This window comes from Lactuca serriola, chromosome 2 (genome assembly GCF_051521515.1).
Source record: "Lactuca serriola cultivar US96UC23 chromosome 2, Lser_US96UC23_V15, whole genome shotgun sequence".
Lineage (NCBI taxonomy): Eukaryota > Viridiplantae > Streptophyta > Magnoliopsida > Asterales > Asteraceae > Lactuca > Lactuca serriola.
Window position 1 is genome coordinate 2,979,132 of NC_136409.1, and position 17,850 is coordinate 2,996,981.

The following is a 17,850-nucleotide window of genomic DNA, read 5'->3' on the forward strand; positions in this document are numbered from 1 at the left end:
ATATCAGAGTCAACCAGGCTTACGATGGAGGTGCTAAAACTAGGCCCTATGAAAGGAAAGTTTCAATGTGGATGAAAAAGGAGAACACTCGTGTCCACGTCACTCTAGCTCGACACATCACTTCCACCACCAATGTTGGTGTTGTCCAGATATGTCACCAATGCGATGAAATTGGACACCTCAAGAAGGATTGCCCGATAGCAAAGAACTCGGGCGCTGATGGGAAGATTCTCAGGATCACTGTTACAAGAGAAACTATTTCGGACCCTCGTTAATGTAATTAAGGCATTTAGTTGTAATAGACTTATAAACCATCCAAAACTAGTGCAACTAGAGTCGTATCTTTTGCGAGATCCTGTTAGTAAAGGGATGCTCGTGCTGCGTATACTTATCTTTTGTAGTATACCTTATTCGCAGCAATAGTCTTGTAGTAAGTCTAAGGTACTGTAACTCGGTTGATGGTTGCACGGTTATGTTTTGTCTGTAACACCTTATGTTCAAATCAAATGTATTTAGTTCCCATATTATTCCGACAGTACCATACGGCTAGATTCAATTTGATCCGCAGGAATACCAGCTTCATACGTACATCTCTTTCTTCTAAATCGCCTTTCCAGCAAAGTCGTCAAATCAGAACACCGAAGTACTCATGCATGGAGTACCTCATAGTTCTTTTCCTTTCCGAAGAAATCCCCGACGTACCACTCATACAGTACGTTAAGTTCAATCCAAAGATCCATACGGTTGATTTTTCACTGAAGAATGTATACATAGGGGTGATATATAATCAAGGTTCTACAGGTTTAGAATTGATGATTCCACTTTAACTTCTTTATCCTCGATAGGATGTGAGCTTAAAGAAGAATCAATTATTCGACTATCTTTTCAATCTTAATTATATATGACTCGTATACACAAGATTGTGATCGTGGAACAATGTATGAATTCTATTATGAACTTCAGGACGGAGAACTGCCTAAGACTGCGAGTAATCGCATTGGCATGCGAACAAACTTAGAACCCAGTATGACTCTTGTAACCAGATCGCCCAACAGTCCAAACACCTGCGGAGATACAAGAACAGTCTGGACAACTTAGCAAACTACACAGAAATAGAATTGGAAGACTAGGCTTCTCACCCTAGAGAGCTCCGGTCTTATTCTTCCGGGAGTCGACGGATTGCATCATATGTACCTCGGCTATCAAGGACTCCGTCAAGATTTCAATTAGAAATCGTTACCTCTGCCTCGCATAGATGAATCGGTTGAGCAAATGCAAGGAACGAGTTACCTTTCAGAAATGGACTGAGATCCGAATATCAGCAGTTTCGAGTGCTAGGGAAGGATGTCCTGAAGACTACCTTCCAAACTCGATGCGAACACTTCGAGTCCGTAGTGATATCCTTCGGATAGGACCAATACTCCCATAATATTCATGAGCTTAATGAATAGGGTACGCCATTCTTACTTGGATTAGTTCGTTATTCTCCTTATAATGACTTACTTATCTACCCTGGTAGTAAGAAGGAATCCATGGAAACATTACCCTCGGAGATACTTTTCGTAAAGCTCTCTGAATATGAGTTTTTGAATTAAAGAGTCAAAATTTCCTAAGACACACTATTAGTGATGTGGAAATTCTTGAGTACTCTGTCAATTTATCCAAAACCGTTGGGAATTTGTCGGCACCGTAGACGCCGACAGAAATTCGCCAAATTTTAGGTCTTGCAGACCTACTATCGTAGTCCATTCAGAACTCCTCATAAATTACAGAAACCCTTACGACTTTTACCTAGTAGGGGGTGGCCCTTGACTGGGAAGTTAAGCAAGAGAAATAACCTTTGGAATTCCAAGTGAGAGACCAAATTCTTTAGGAAGTCTCACTCTGGGAATGGCTTAATACGCCTCGTAAAGTGTGGAAAGCTAAATCCAAGATACTTAGGACCTCTGAGATTCTTACCAAAATCGGTCCTGTATCTCACAAACTAGACCTACTCCGTGAGAGTAGTAACATACATTTTACCTTTCGCATCTCGATCTTGAAACCATACCTTTCCGTTAGGATCCTCGTAAGTCCACTCGACGGGATCGAAATTCACGAGATCCTCACCTCCGTATAAGAACCGTAGTGACCCTTGACCGAGAGGTCAAGTGGACGAAGCAGCGCCGCCTCCCTTTAGTGAAGGTTCGTTGGGATACCAACCGAGGACCCGAATTCACTTATGAGCGCGACAACCAATCGATTAGGAAGTTCCACCTCATGACTCGATCATTCATGCCTACATCCTTACCTAAATTCTAATTTTGGGACGAAATTCCCTCTAACAGGGGGATGATGTGACAACCCTAAATTTCCATTCGGTACAACAATATCAAGTCAATAGAAGTTAGAACAGTTGCGGTAAATTTTTAGACTTTTAGTATAAGTTTGAGTATTTCAGGATTTACTCTCAAAGAGATATCAGGAGAGAGGATGCACTAGGGTTTTGTGCAACTCTGTTATTTCAAAACTCTATGAAATTAGAGTTCATTGCGTGAATAAAATATTTTTCTGCCAAAAATCCCAGGAGTATATATAGGATTATGATCCATATTTATTCATTAGTTCCATTTCCAACTAGAGAAAAGTCTTATTCTCTCTCACGGATCTTCAGACTTTCTTCCCAAAATGTGAGTACTTTTATCTAAGAGTGTTATAAGGCTTGATATGTGTCTAATACACTATAAATCATAGGAAACCATCAAGATTTAAGAGTTTACGGCCCAAGAACATCTTCGACCGTAAACCCTTCTTTAAGGGACAAATGATGCCCTAGTCCCTTCCTCTTGCAATGAAACTAGCTTAGCCTTGTATCCTAATGTATTTAAAACTAGAAAACACCCATTAAGTAGAAATGCTTGTTAGGGTCTTATAAAGCCTCAAAACATGAATTGGTCAAGTAAGTAGGAGCTTACGGTCGTAAACCCATGATTTTATCACCGTAAACTCCTTTGTGGATGACATTAGGGCCGTGAACTCCATTAAGGAGTTTTCCTTGAACCCTACACACACTAGCTTGTCCCTACAACACTTAGATGCAACCCTAGAGACTTAAAACACTTGTTAAAGGTGTTTAACATGTCCTAGGGTGTCCTAAATTGTTTATTAGTTGTTCAAAGACTAATTTGATACATATATGTGATATTATATGTTAACTAGGATCATAGAGTGTGTTCAAGACTTTACTTGACACCTAACAATCCTACATCTTCAGTTCATCCGTACCACTCACAACAGGTGAGTTCATATCCCTTAATCAATGTTTTAAATGTTTTTAAATGTTTTATGGGGGGGCTACAAGTATAATCATGCTAGTTATTATATCAATCACATGTGATTAATAAGCAACATTCAAATGATTTACTACTCATTAGCTGTTTTATCAAACAGTCTTCTTCAAATGATTTTCATAAACGTTTTATAGGTTTTAAAACTCCTTATTAAGCTGTTCTTTATACACAATATGTTTCATTTCAAACCCATTTACAATTGTGTTCCAAACAAATGTTTCTTTATACTTAGACGGCTTTATCAAACAATTACTTTCAACCCGTTTTATAGATTGACATTAAGTCGATCTTTTCTTAGATAGTAATCATGTTCAAAGGTTTTACAAAACTTATTTTATGCTTTTATATTATCAATTGCATGTCTATGTATGTATAGTTCTATAAGAAATGATTAAAAGGCTTAGGAAGGCCTGCCCGCCCTATTTCCTTTTCGCCGTTAAGATGCGGTCCGGTGGGATATCGGGTACCCGTCCAAAGGTCGTTTAAGTATTAGTTATATATCATGTGTACATATATAGTCATAAAGGTTCTTCCAGTTCATTCAGTACCCTTGGGTAGCAAGGGTATACTTCCATGTTCATACGTACCAGTTACATTACTAGTAAGCTACCATATAGGTAGTTTAGGAAGATACTAGAACGCGATATCATACAATGAGTCAGTTCATTCATGAGTCAATATTTGCTAGATAGAGAGAGAACACACATTACAGCTAGTACACATAGTACTTTACTATACTTGCTAGATAGAGAGAGAACACACATTACAGGTAGTACACACAGTACACTACTATACATGCTAGATAGAGAGAACATACATTACAGCTAGTACACACAGTACATTACTATACATGCTAGATAGAGAGAACATACGTTACAACTAGCACACGCAGAACATTCCAGTACATATAGGCTAGACACAGAAAGTTTACACCTTCAGTTAGCACATTCATTACATATACATTCATGCAGTTATGTGAACCATTGAGTGGGTCATGGCACTTCCTGCCATGACCGCTCTTGTATCCCGAATCTCCTTAATTGGGGAGTGTATGAGTTTGCGTATAGATCTATACTGGATTGAGTATCCTACACCATGTTGCTCACTACAGTGGGACTTGCAAGTCTACGGGTGCCAAATGTCATTTCTTACGGCGTCTTACATCGTCGTTTTACTAGAGTCGGTAGCTAGATACAGGTCGATCACATGTTACTTTGAACACCTTTTGTTTTAAGGTAGTTAGTACCATGGTAGTCACTTATTACAAATACTACGGTACGATAATATTTTCCCCTTACATCCACTTCGTGAACATTCACACGATACACGGTAATGTAGAAACTATATTTTTGGTTAATGATAGTCAGATTTGGGAAAATACACACTCTTACAAGAGACACACACACAGATACTAGATGCCTTGGTAGAAGGCTACCCTCAGTAGGAAGCATAGGGCTTTCTAGGATGTTCAAAATGTTTTCATACTTACATTTCACATACGTACAAATACATACATTTCATATACGTACAAACACTTACATTTCAAATACATACAAGTACTTACATACAAATTAAGACACTAAAATGCTTATGATCTCACCAGCTTTAAAGCTGATACTCTCTTTCAAAATAACTTGTATCCTCTGGTCAACAGTAGATTGGTATAGATGTGAGGTTTAGAGAAGATGGAGCTCGATCAAGACTCATCTTTCATTTTGATTTATACATTAGTGTCTATTAGATATATCAGAACACTTGTATTAAAATTATATTATTAATGCAATGGATGATGTTGTTGCTTGTTTACTACTTGTCATTATTGTGATACTGTACATGACGTCCTTCGCCCCAAAACGTTTCCGCCGTTCATGGTTTTGGGGTGTGACATTGTACCCGCAATCGAGCGGGAAAGGTTGACCCATGAGTTCCTATCTCTTAATTAGAAGACAGAGACAATAACTAAGATCAGCAGGATGTGTCATGAGAGGGCTTTGTTTTTCCTAGAGCAGGTGTCCACAGAGAAGGCCCGTGTGAGTCGATATTTGAGTGTTCAGAAGATGCTTATCCATGAGTTTGAGGCGAACACCATGTATCAGACATTGACTGAGCTGCAGACCAATATCAGGAGGAAAGAGATTGAGTTGGAGAGTTGGGATAGGGAGGAGACGGAGACCCAGGGAAGAGATAGGAGGCCAGTATAGTTGCAACCAGCGACTAAGAGGCCCAAGACCACTAATCAGAGAGTTAGAGGCCAAAAGGGTTGCACTTGTAGAAAGTGCGGGAAGGGATACGAGGGACCCTATCGATCTGGGTAAGCCTACTAGCTTTGTGGCAAGGAGTGGAATTGCTACAAGTTTCTTAGCTACAAAAATACTGGCCACATGAAGGCAGATTATCCGCATCTTGCATCTAGAGCGGTTCAGACTCCCCCCCCCCCCCCCGATCCTACATATCACTAATGGCCGACAAGTGAAGACCGAGGCACCAGGGTTCGAGGGAGAGCATTTCAGTTGACAGCAGAGGAGGCCTATGCAGCTCCAAATGTCATGGATGGTATGTGTTCCTTATATTTCTATTGATTTATTTATGTTGCTTATATTATCAATTGTGTATGTACATTTATTTATGTTGCTTATATTATCGATTGTGTAGGTACTTTTCTTGTGAATTGTGTGCATGCGCTTGTGCTATTTGACTCAGGTGTGAGTCGATCGTTTGTGTCATCATTATTTTTTCACGATTTTAGTATCACGAAAGACCTTGAGGAGCCCCTTGAGAGTCTTGATACATGATGAGCATCCGATCTTTTCTACTAATATCTATTGGGGTTGTGTGTTAGAGGTCTTTAGTGTTAGATATCAAATAGATCTCATCCCTGTCATGATGGGAGATTTTTGTGTCATCGTGGGTAGGGATTGCTTGAGCCAGTTTGGGGTTCTGATTTACTGTGAGCGTCAGTTGGTGATGGCTCAAGAACCAAGTGGGGGAGTTCTGACTATCTACGGTGATGGTACTAGATCGGTATCAGCTTTCTGTTCCGGTGCAAGGGCAAGGTAGAGTTTGCAGCATAGGTGTATGGGTTATATGTCATATGTAGTTGATACTTGGGTTAAGAAGAAGGGGTCGACTTATATTTCTGATGTTCTGGTGGTATGTGATTTTCCGATGTTTTCTCTTGAGGATTTAACGGGTGTGCCTCCTGAGAGGCAAGTGGAGTGCCAGATCGATCTTATTCTGGGTGCGGCGCCAATTGCCAAGGCACCAAACCATCTTGTACCTCCTGAGATGAAAGAGTTATCCTCTCAGCTACTAGAGTTGTCAAGGAATGGTTTTATTCGGCCGAGTAGTTCTCCTTAAGGAGCCGCGATCCTTTCATTTTCATAAAAAATGATGGTTTATACCAGATATACATCGATTACCGGGAGTTGAACAAATTGATAGTGAAAAACTGATACCCATTGTCGAGGATTGTTGATCTTTTTGACCAACTTCAGGGGGAATCTTGGTTTTCCAAGATCGATTTGAGGTCCGACTATCATCAGATGAGAGTGCGAGGGGAGGATATTCAGAAGACGACCTTCTGAACTCGTTATGGGCATTACGAGTTCTTGGTGATGCCTTTTGGGCTCAAAAATGGAGTTCATAGATCTCATAAATCGGGTGTCCACGCCTATGTTGGATTGATCAGTGATTGTATTCATCTAAGCGTGACTTTTGGTTGCGTGAGGTTCAGTTTTTGGAATACCTCATGAATCAAAACGGTATCTTGGTCGACCCATCCAAGATAGAGGCAGTGATGCAGTGTGAGGTTCCGAGATCTCCATCTGAGATTTGAAGCTTCCTCATATTGGCAGGTTATTATAATATATTGATGAGAGACTTCTCAAAGATTATTGTTCCTCTAACCAGATTGACAAGGAAGGATGTTTCTTTTAGTTGGGGGCGTAAGCAGCATGCATCATTTGAGACTTTTCTCCAAAGATTATGATAGGCACCGATACTTGCCCTCCTTGAGGGAGTTGGGGATTTTGTAGTCTACTGTGATGCATCCATTGCAGGATTGGGTGTTGTGTTGATGCAGAGAGGGCATGTGATAGCATACGCTTTGAGGCAGCTGAAACCTCACGAAGCGAAGTACCCCACGCATGATTTGGAGTTGGGGTGATGGTTTTCGCCCACAAGATTTAGTGCCACTATCTCTATGGTCTTTAGTGTACCATCTACACAAACCATAAGAGCCTGAGATATCTTATGGACGAGCCTAGCATGGATATGAGGCAAATGATGTGGTCAGATATAGTGAAAGAGTATGACTATGAGATCTTCTATCGTCTTGACAAGGTAGCCGACGCCTTGAGCCGGAGGGCGACAAGTGCCCCGATTCAGGATGTGTGCATGAGGATGATCGTGATGACTCCACTCTTAAATATCATTAAGGAAGCGTGGTCGGAGGCCATAAAAGAGGAAAATCGGAAAAAGTGAATGGGTGATTGGTCAGATTTCACCCCTTTATATTAACAGTCGAGAGCTTTTAACTCTTTATGGGTGGGTAGGGGTACCATATGTGGGTAGGGCTCGACGGATTTTGATGGAGGAGGCCTACAAATCGGGATTTTCCATCCATCCAGGGGCTACCAAGATGTATCTCGACTTGAAGCATAATTATTGGTGGATATGTATGAAAAGAGATGTAACATGGTTTGTAGAGCGATATTTGACATGCCGGAAGGTCAAGGCCGAGCACAAGCACCCTGATGACAAGTTATAGCCCCTAGAGGTTCCTCTATGGAAGTGGGAAAAGATCTCCATGGATTTTATTACAAAGTTACCAAGGACTGCGAGGGGTGCTCACACTATCTGGGTTATTGTGGATCATTTGACGAAGAGTGCTTACTTCTTAGCCACTAGTGAGAGTTCTTATACAGAGAAGCAGGCTGACATTTATGTTTAAGAAGTGGTGGCTCGACATGGGGTGCCGACGTCCATTATGTCAGACCTTATGGAAGAGATTTCACGAGGGGTTAGGTACCTGACTAAACTTCAGTACTGCATACCATCTGCAGATGTACGGACAAAGTTATCAGAAGATTCAGACGCTCGACGATATGTTGTGTGCCTGTTTCATTTATTTTGGTGGGATTTGGGACTCCTATCTTCCGTTGGTTGAATTTTCTTATAAAAATAGCAATCATGCCAGTATCAGCATGCCCCCATCCGAGCTCCTTTGTGGTCGGAGGTGTTGGACTCCTTTTTGATGGGGCGAGGTGGGACAGAGGGTCATGGGGAGCATGAAGGTGGTGCTCAAGATGACTGAGCTTATACAACAAGTTTGACAGAGATTGTTGACAATGCAGAGTCACCAAAAGAGTTGTGTGGAGGAATTGAGACAAAATGATGATACCTTCCATGTTTCCTAGTTGAGGAAGTGTATAGCTGACGAGACAACTATGGTTCCCTTAAAGGACATTCAGGTCAATGATCGCCTGAACTATGTAGAGAAACCTATGGCAGTTATTGATTGGAAGGAAAAGACCATGAGGAACAAGGTAGTGAACTTGGTCAAAGTTCAGTGGCAACACCGAAGAGGTTTGAAGTAGACGTGGGAACCTGAGTCCAAGATGCGTAAGCAATATCATGAGTTATTTCTAGAGGATGACTTTGAGGGCGAAGTCTGATTCTAGTGGGAGAGAATTGTAACATCCCAATATTGGGTATTTTTATTAATTCTTGAATCTTTATCAAAGGTGACACTTTTGGTCCCTTGAATAAAAAGTCTTGCAAATTTGTTCGTACGTAAGTCGTACGCAAGATTACGCGCAACGTACTCATGCATCATGAATGATTGCAGATGAACATCTAGTAGGTTGGGCATACATGTGGTACGCCGGATGTGCTAGCCAAGACATTAAACACTAATTTAAGGGTTTCCCCCTATTTAAAGAACATTATGTCTTCCTTTAAGCATCCTTATCAGCCACCAAACCCTCCCTAAAAGCTTTATCCCGAGTTGAGTTGCTTGTGTGAATTCTTGCAAGTTTTTTAGTGTTCTTGGTGCTTTTAGTTGAAGAAGAGACTAGAGAAGAAGGAGTGGGTGCTAGCAAGCTTGTTGATCCAGAAACTTTTCCTCTTTGTGCACATCATTTCTAAGTAAGTCTATACCTTGGCAATCTTTTCATTATGTCTTTATGGTTGAAGTTTTATGAACTTTTGTCCCCCAAGGTTGGACCTTTATGAGTTTGGAGGACTGCAGGGAATTGTAGCTATCATTTCATGAAGTTTTGGACCTTTAGACTCAAAAAATGGTTGCTTGATCATTCCCTTTACCTCATTCATGAGTAAAGTAGTTTTGAATGTGTTAAAAGTTAAAGATTATTGCTTTGGGTCCTTCCTATCCATGCAAAGTCTTAATACCATCGACTTTCTGGGCTAAGACATCTTAGAATGGTCAGATTTGTGGTCGGGTTAGTTGTCTTAACGGATTAATACATTAAGTTGGTAAATGTTAAAACAGATGGAGTATGTCGTGCATACTCTTGGGTGCGCCCTGCATAGCTAGTTCCGGCCCCGACCCTACATTGTTTGAGTTGTACACCCTACATAAGAAGAAGTAAGCCCAATGTACTTACTGGGCAGTTGACTTTTGTTGACTTTGAACTTTGGTCAACATTTAGGGTTTAGCTGTAGGATTTGGACTCACGAATGAGTTTTGGACCATACTTATTAATCAACGTTAATTATTTTGTTGACTAGGAGGAGACTAGATCTGGGAGTTCGGGTGTTAGATTTACTTGTAGTCACAATCAGGTGAGGGTCCTCACTTATTGTTAATTGTGTGGTAAATTAAAATGAAAATTTTGAGCTAAAATTTAAGGTGTTATTAAAATAATAAATTAAAAGAAATAATCCAATAAAAAAGATATATCCGAAAAAAGGAAGTAAAAAAATAAGTAAAAGAATTTTTTACCGAAAAATATCAAAATCTCGCACTTAATATTTGCCGAAATAAATAGGGGGAATTTTTTTCTATTACTTATTTAACCTCCAAAAAATAAATATTTGCTGAAAAATATCAAAATCTCGCACATAATTATAAAAACTCATATCATCTCGCGAGATATTGACGAAAAATAATATCTAATATTTACCTTTTATTTATTCAATCTTATAGAAAACCCTCACAGTTTCACTTATTTTTGAGTTTGCACTATATATATATATATATATATATATATATATATATATATATATATATATATATATATATATATATATATATATAATTTAAAATAAACATCTAAATACTTATTTTATAATATGATTTCGTTGCTCAAAATAGTATGATATTAAAAAAGGCCGAATGTAAATTTTATTTATATCATATATTTTTTTTTATTAATCAACAGATATAATATATCTTTATGATAACGTTTAATGTTTAAGACATATATATACATATACATATATATATATATATATATATATATATATATATATATATATATATATATATATATATATATATATATATATATATATTGGATTAGTGTCTAAGTCCATAACTATTTTGGTATGTACTTGACCCGATTATGAGCATGGTCATTTTGGGTTGCCTTCACCATAGCAATATGTAGGATGAATTAAGGAGAGAGAGGTTTAAATATGATTTATTAATATATTATGAGAATAATATATTAAAGGAGAAATCATATTGTTTAATTAATATTAGTCAAGAATTAATTGATAATTAATTTTGTGGCTAAAAGAGATTAATTAAACTCAGGGGACTGGACTGCAATTATTGGATAATTGAGTTATTCGGCTAAGGAATACTAAAGGAATAAGGGGTGAACAAAATTATGATGGAAGCCCATCATATTTTCGTCCATGGCCTTATCCAGAAGGTTCCATGGGCTGCTTAGAGTTTAAGCTGTCCATTAGGGTTTTGACTGAAACCCTAGCAGCCCACACAAGTATATAAAGGACCCCTTAGGCTCCAAAAACGTGGACAACACTTCCATTAGGGTTTCTAGCCGTTTTTGGTGCCCCTCCTTTCTTCTCCTCTTCATCCAAGTTGCATATGGTGTTTGTGACTCCATTAGAGGTGCAACACTTGAGGCACTAAGCTTTCTAAGGCCAATCCAAGCAAGGAATTGATTGTTATTGCTATATAAAAATCAAAGGTAATTCTCTAAACCCTAATTCAGTTTATAATATGTTAGATCTAAGTTTATTAGTCTTGGATTCAAAGCATGTACAATAGAGAAACCTAGATCCAAGCATTAGGGTTTGTATGAGCACATAGGATTGTTCTTATGCCTAAAACCCATCAGTGGTATCAGAGCCTTGATTGGTTTCAGTTGTATTTGATGCTTATATGTTTTATTTACTGAAAAAAAAAAAAACGTTTTTTGGCCTCTGCCCGACCTGACTCGGCGACTCTGTCTGACTCGGCGAGTCCAGGGGTCAGACAGAGGGATTTTCGGGTTTTGGCTGCAGTTTTGACTTGGACTTGATGCTTAATTCGTTTTTGAAGTTAAAAATCCGATTTTTATCTTAAATTAGTGATTATGCTTGCCAAATCAATAGATAATTTCAAATCTTTTAAATATTGGTTGTTTATGTGATAAATATGGATTATTTAAAGTTATTTGGTAATTATCTGATGACTAAAATGAGATTAGGTCAAATATAGATAATGAATAAATTAATTGTTTAACTTATATTATTTGTTATTTGATCCTTTGTGATGTGAAAAAGTTTCAATTGCACCCTTTAGGTTTTATAGTTTAAATTTGAACTTAAAAGTTTTTGTTTATGAAATTTAAATAAGTTAAACCCTAATGTTTTGAAATGTTTCAAAACTTGCCCTCAAGTTTTGGAATTTAAAAGTTGATTAAAAGTTTAACTTTGAAATGTTAAATTCTAAAACCCTAGTAATTTGAAAAGTTCGAATCACACCCTTATGGTTTTATTAATTAATTAAAGTGTATAATTAAAAGTGATTTAATAAACCCATAAAGTTTTGGTTTACATTTAATTAAATTAAAAGTATAATTTACTAAATTAAACCGCCTAGTATTTTAAAAGTGTAAAATACACCCTATACTATATATAACATTAAAAGTCTAATATTATATATGTATGAGTAATCAGTCAGTCTTACCGTTAGTAGGCCTCATTCACGAAGCTGGTCTATAAGGGGTGTTTAAGAAAATTGCCTATAAAATGGCAATTGAATGGGTATCCACTCTTACCCACCGCACTCTTGACTAGTGGAGGGTCGTTAGCCGAACGGGTAGGATAGGACAGAAACCTTCCATTATAAGTATAATGAAGTACAAAGTAACTAAATGCTTTTTCAAATTCCCAAATCATAGTTACTTTAGGCAAAATGTGAAATTGTATGCTAACCCATGGAATTACACTTCGTACCCTTGTCAAACGTTAGTGGAGCGTGTGTGGTTAACCGGCACACTAATTTGGGGATGACATTGGTGGCGAAGGGTGGCACGATGCTTATCATAGATCAATGGAGTGTGTGTGGCTAACCGGCACATTGATTAGGTAATAGTAGCATTGGGCGCACCACGTGATTCGTATGGTTATTCACACCTTGTTTGTGATCCTCGGCATCCCAGTCACAAATAGTAGGGCATAATCGAGATTAAACATGCCATTGAAAAGTTCAATGAATCTCAAAAGATCTAGGAGTTTCAATTCATTTAAAACTTAATCTTCATTTTTCGTTTTTCATGGTGGAAATTGGTAAATCGTCTTCAAATATTCTGCAACTAGATTACGGCATCCCTCTTCTAGGTTGTAGAGTATTGTGTTGGATCCTAGCTTGATGTTTCATTTGGGTGTTACATCAAGAATTCTAATCAACATAACTTGAATTTTCTCCCGTTTTGTAGATGTCTGAATCTTACAATGGTCTTCCCAAATCCCATGGAACATGTTTTCCAAATGAAGATGACGTTCCGAGATACGATCAAGGAAATGAGAGTCATGCTTCACTTCCTCCACCTCCTCCAATTGTTCTCCCTGACCCACAAGTTCAAAGGCTTGAAAAGTTCAAGCTCACTCAAGCCCTTTTGGCAAGTAAACACGAAGATGGGAAACCTGTGTGTGCGCACGTATTAGAGATGAAAACACACATTGATAGGTTAAACATGTTGGGTGTCGAGATTTCAAGTGATTTGGTTGTTGACTGGGTTCTTCAGTCACTTCCTGAATCATATAGTGAGTTCGTTAGAGAGTACTATATGATGGACCACGACGTGACCCTTATTGATCTCACCTATTTGCTTATAGTTGCTGAATCAGCAATGATTTGGCGTGCTAATCAAGCAAACTTGTCTGGTGAATCAAACTCCCAAACTTCAATGGACACTAGCAACATTGGAAGTGCAGAAAGAACTAAGTCTGTGATTGTCCGATGTGCTATGCCAAAGGAGTTCATTTGCTTTTATTGCCAAGAGAAGGGGCATTGGAGACGAAGCTGCCCTAACTACCTGAGAGATCTAAGAGATGGGAGAGTCAAGACATTTGGCTCTACTTCAGGTAAAATCCATTATCTAACTCTTTTAAGTTCCTATTCTAGATTCTTAATACATGATGTGATAAGATTGCATTTTGATGTTTTGTAGGATCTAAGAAAAGAGAGGAAACTTAAGGGAAGAAGTGAGCTGAATCTGATCGTGAAGAAATGGATTTCGATCGCATTACTTGAAGATTGGATTCTTGAGCTACTACTTGGAGTTAGAATAGATTGTTAAGAAATATGTAATAACATAGTTTTTCAATTGAGTTGGATTGTAAGGACAAAATTTTTCCGCAATAAAATGAATTTTGATTTTATCTTATTTATTTATCCTTGCAATGGCATGTATGAAAAATTGATGTTTGAATGTTTCTATTATTAGCAATAATGGATTTGATTCTTAATTATGTTATTTGTGGAAATGTCAAAAGTTTACCAAATAAGGAGAGTTTCTCATCGCCCAAGTTTCAATTGGACAGAAACTTGGAATCATGCAATGTGTATTGTATGATGTGTATTGTATGATGAATGAAAAACTTTCACATTTGGGAAACTTAGACTAATTCTTCGACAAAGTGTCAATTGAAGGACTAGGAGATCAAGTACACTAGGTTGTGCATTGATCAAGTCCACCACAAGAGTGACAAAGATATTCGTCATGATTTACTAAAGTTTAGTAAATATGATTATACTTAAAAGATTAAGTATAATTCTAAGTTGATTGAAAGAGTCTCAATGAATAGTAGAACGAATAAAGAAGAATCAAGTAGGCAGAAAGATAAAAGTTTCTCTATTCTAAGAAGAAGGGAGAGTACCTTTTATTGTGTTTTATGATAAGTCTTTATGATTAAGAACCATGTCTCAATTGATCCTCTAAGTGAGTCTTAGTGCAATTGCATGTCTAAGAAGAGGAATCGAGAATTGTAGAAATGGTTAAATCAAAGAGTCAATCATACTTCGTTCCAATATCAAGTCTTAGAGTCATACTCCAAGATTGTGACATTGAGTGACAAGTCTTAAGTAGGTTTATAACACTCATCAAATGTGGAATTTGGAAAAGTTTTCTTATTCTTGCACATTAGAAATTAGTAAGTTGTGATGTCTTGGATAAGACAAAGACCAACCAGGACCAATTTGTGAAGTGTTTTGTCTTGATAAGAACTACACTAACTCTTGAATATTTGCTTTGTCAAGAAATGTTTCTTGACAAGAGAATCTTATATGTCAAGGAGTCAGTGGGAGTCTTAATGGTCTTGAAAGGTTTCAAGAACAAATCAAGAATAAACCTTATCGATCATCACTAGCACACGACTTGAGGTTTACAACCTATCGTGCTGACATTATTTTGTTTTTGTGCCATTCCAATTGAGTTAATTGCGTATGTGAGTTCTATGAGTTCTCATTTGAATGCATACTAGATCCTTAGTCGATGGAAAGTACATTGATATGTAAGGACAAGTTACTAAACTACTTAGAAGACATGGTGGGCACTCGTGTTACCATAAGGCAAGAAATCAAGATTAAGAAAGTTCAGTCCATATGAGTTTGGATTTGTCGCAAACATTGGTTTTGGCAAATTCACATGGATAGGAAATCATACACCATAAAATCTAAGTGTCATAAGATTCCCTCCTTCATGAAAATGACTGTGAGGAAATGCTTTCACTAAAAGAGATTTTAAGAAGATAGCGATTGTGAAAATTGTATTCTCAAAATTCGATTATGGTTACGGCATCCCTTTCCATAGTTCGAATTATGAGATTTGGCAATTAGTTTCAACATTTGGAACTTAGTAACATAAGTTCTGAATTGTTTAAACACACATATGAGTTATCTAAGACAAAGGTGTATAAGGTTAAGAAGACTAGATAAAGGCTTATCGAAGTATCTGGTATTAGAAATATGAATTTCAGAAATTCAATAGGCATTGTTTTCTGGAAGTTCATTTGTTTTCTGAATACATGTCAAAGCTAGTGGGAGCATAAGTGTTATGCTTATATAATAATAATCATCATGATAGTGGGAGCATAAGTGTTATGCTTGTATGATTATTATGGCAAGTATTGCAAATTAGCAATATTAATTATAGAAAAACAAAGATTCAATTTGCAAAGTTGCATGGGTTGAAAAATTGTTTTTCTATAATTAAGGGAGAGAATATTATACTTCATTTCAAAATCTAAAGCTTAGATTGAGAAATTTTAACATTTTCAGTCAAAGGATACATTGTGTGTTCTTAAAATTCGATTATGATTACGGCATCCCTCTTCATAGTTCGAATTGTGAGAACATGACACATAAAATATTATGGCAAAAGATTGGTAAAGTATCATATCTTTATGTAAGACATTATGCATCGTGTCCCATACGCTTCGGGTATAGGATCGATAGCAAATGCTATAATATTTACCATTCTAAATTTTTTCAAATGTCTAGCACATTAAGAGGGAAAAAGGACTAGAATGGATTTTGACTAAAATTATTAAACAACTATCAAAGGACGATCCAAAGTTCGCTGAGGATTGGTCGCTTGTGAGTAGTTGGAAGTATGGTATTGGATGGACCATATCGACATTATTATGAATAGATAGGATTCTATTAAGAATGAGTTGTCATATGGAAAATGTGGAAATGTTTCCATATTGGGAGTTGGATATTGAGATTCTGTGTCTAGATTAGAAAACTTTATGCAAGAAGGATGTTCAAAGGAATGTACTTTAAATGTGAGACTTCATGTCTATGGAATTGTCTTGTAACAATTTCTAAGAAAGTACTTTGTAATTTCATTAGCCAAGTCTTGGTGACCTTTGTGCTATGACTTTACGAAATGATCGTTGCGTAAAATGTTAGAATCTAGCATATTCTAGTAGTGGAAGAACCTTGTGTTCTTACACAAATAATGGGGATTGAGGAATTGTGAAATGAGAATCATTGGAAAAGTTTTCAATTGTTCTATTTCACAAAGCATGGACCATAGGAAACAAAGTGTGCATGCTTAGATCATGGGAAAATTGTTGTTGTAATTCAAGTAATGAGTTTATTATCTGAAACATTAAATGATAAATAATGAGTGATCAATATGGTGGATAAATAGAAGTGTTTTATTTACTCTCACAAGTTTAGGGCCATATAGGATTAAGTATTATTGTCATGTTTCAGTTTGCATGTTTTGACTTCCAGAATAACTAGGTTATTCAAACATCCACAGTTGGTCATACGTTGGGAGTAGGTATGAATAAAGACTGTCATGAATCTGTCTGTAGATTGTCTGAAGTGTTTAGACATGGCACAAGTTTGCTGCAGAGTTCATGAGTGCTTTGATAAGATTAGAGTATTGGATTAAACCCACGCTCACTTGGATCACTTCATGGTTTTATCACGAGTGATTAGTGAGACGATAATACTGTATATTCTTGAAACCGAGACGTGTGAGTTGTTATTTGTTGGTCGGTTACACATTGATAATAAGTAAAAGCACCAGTAACTTGGTGTTATAAAACTTATTGTTGTGTGTGATTCGATCAGTAAATGCAAGAGAACATTTGAGTCAAAGTTTATCCATTCCTTTTACCCAAAGTGGGATAAAAGCGATATCTGTGGGCCTCTCGATGATTTAGTGATGACACCTAAGCGCTTGGCCAAGCCGGGACTAAGTTGATGTGTTCAATTGTAGTCTGTTATCAGTCGTCATAAATCAGAAGTCGGGAAACAGTATAGAGAGAATGATTAAAATTCATGTATTATGTCTATACGATATCTTGAGAATGGAGGAATATATAATCCCTTATCTAGAGGACACGCTATCTGATAAGATCAGAGTTGACAACGGCTTTTGAAAGCTACGATTGTTGATCAGGTTCTGAAGTCATACGGAAAATAGTTATTAGACTTATTCAAGTGGGAGACTGTTGGATTAGTGTCTAAGTCCATAACTATTTTGGTATGTACTTGATCCGATTATGAGCATGGTCCTTTTGG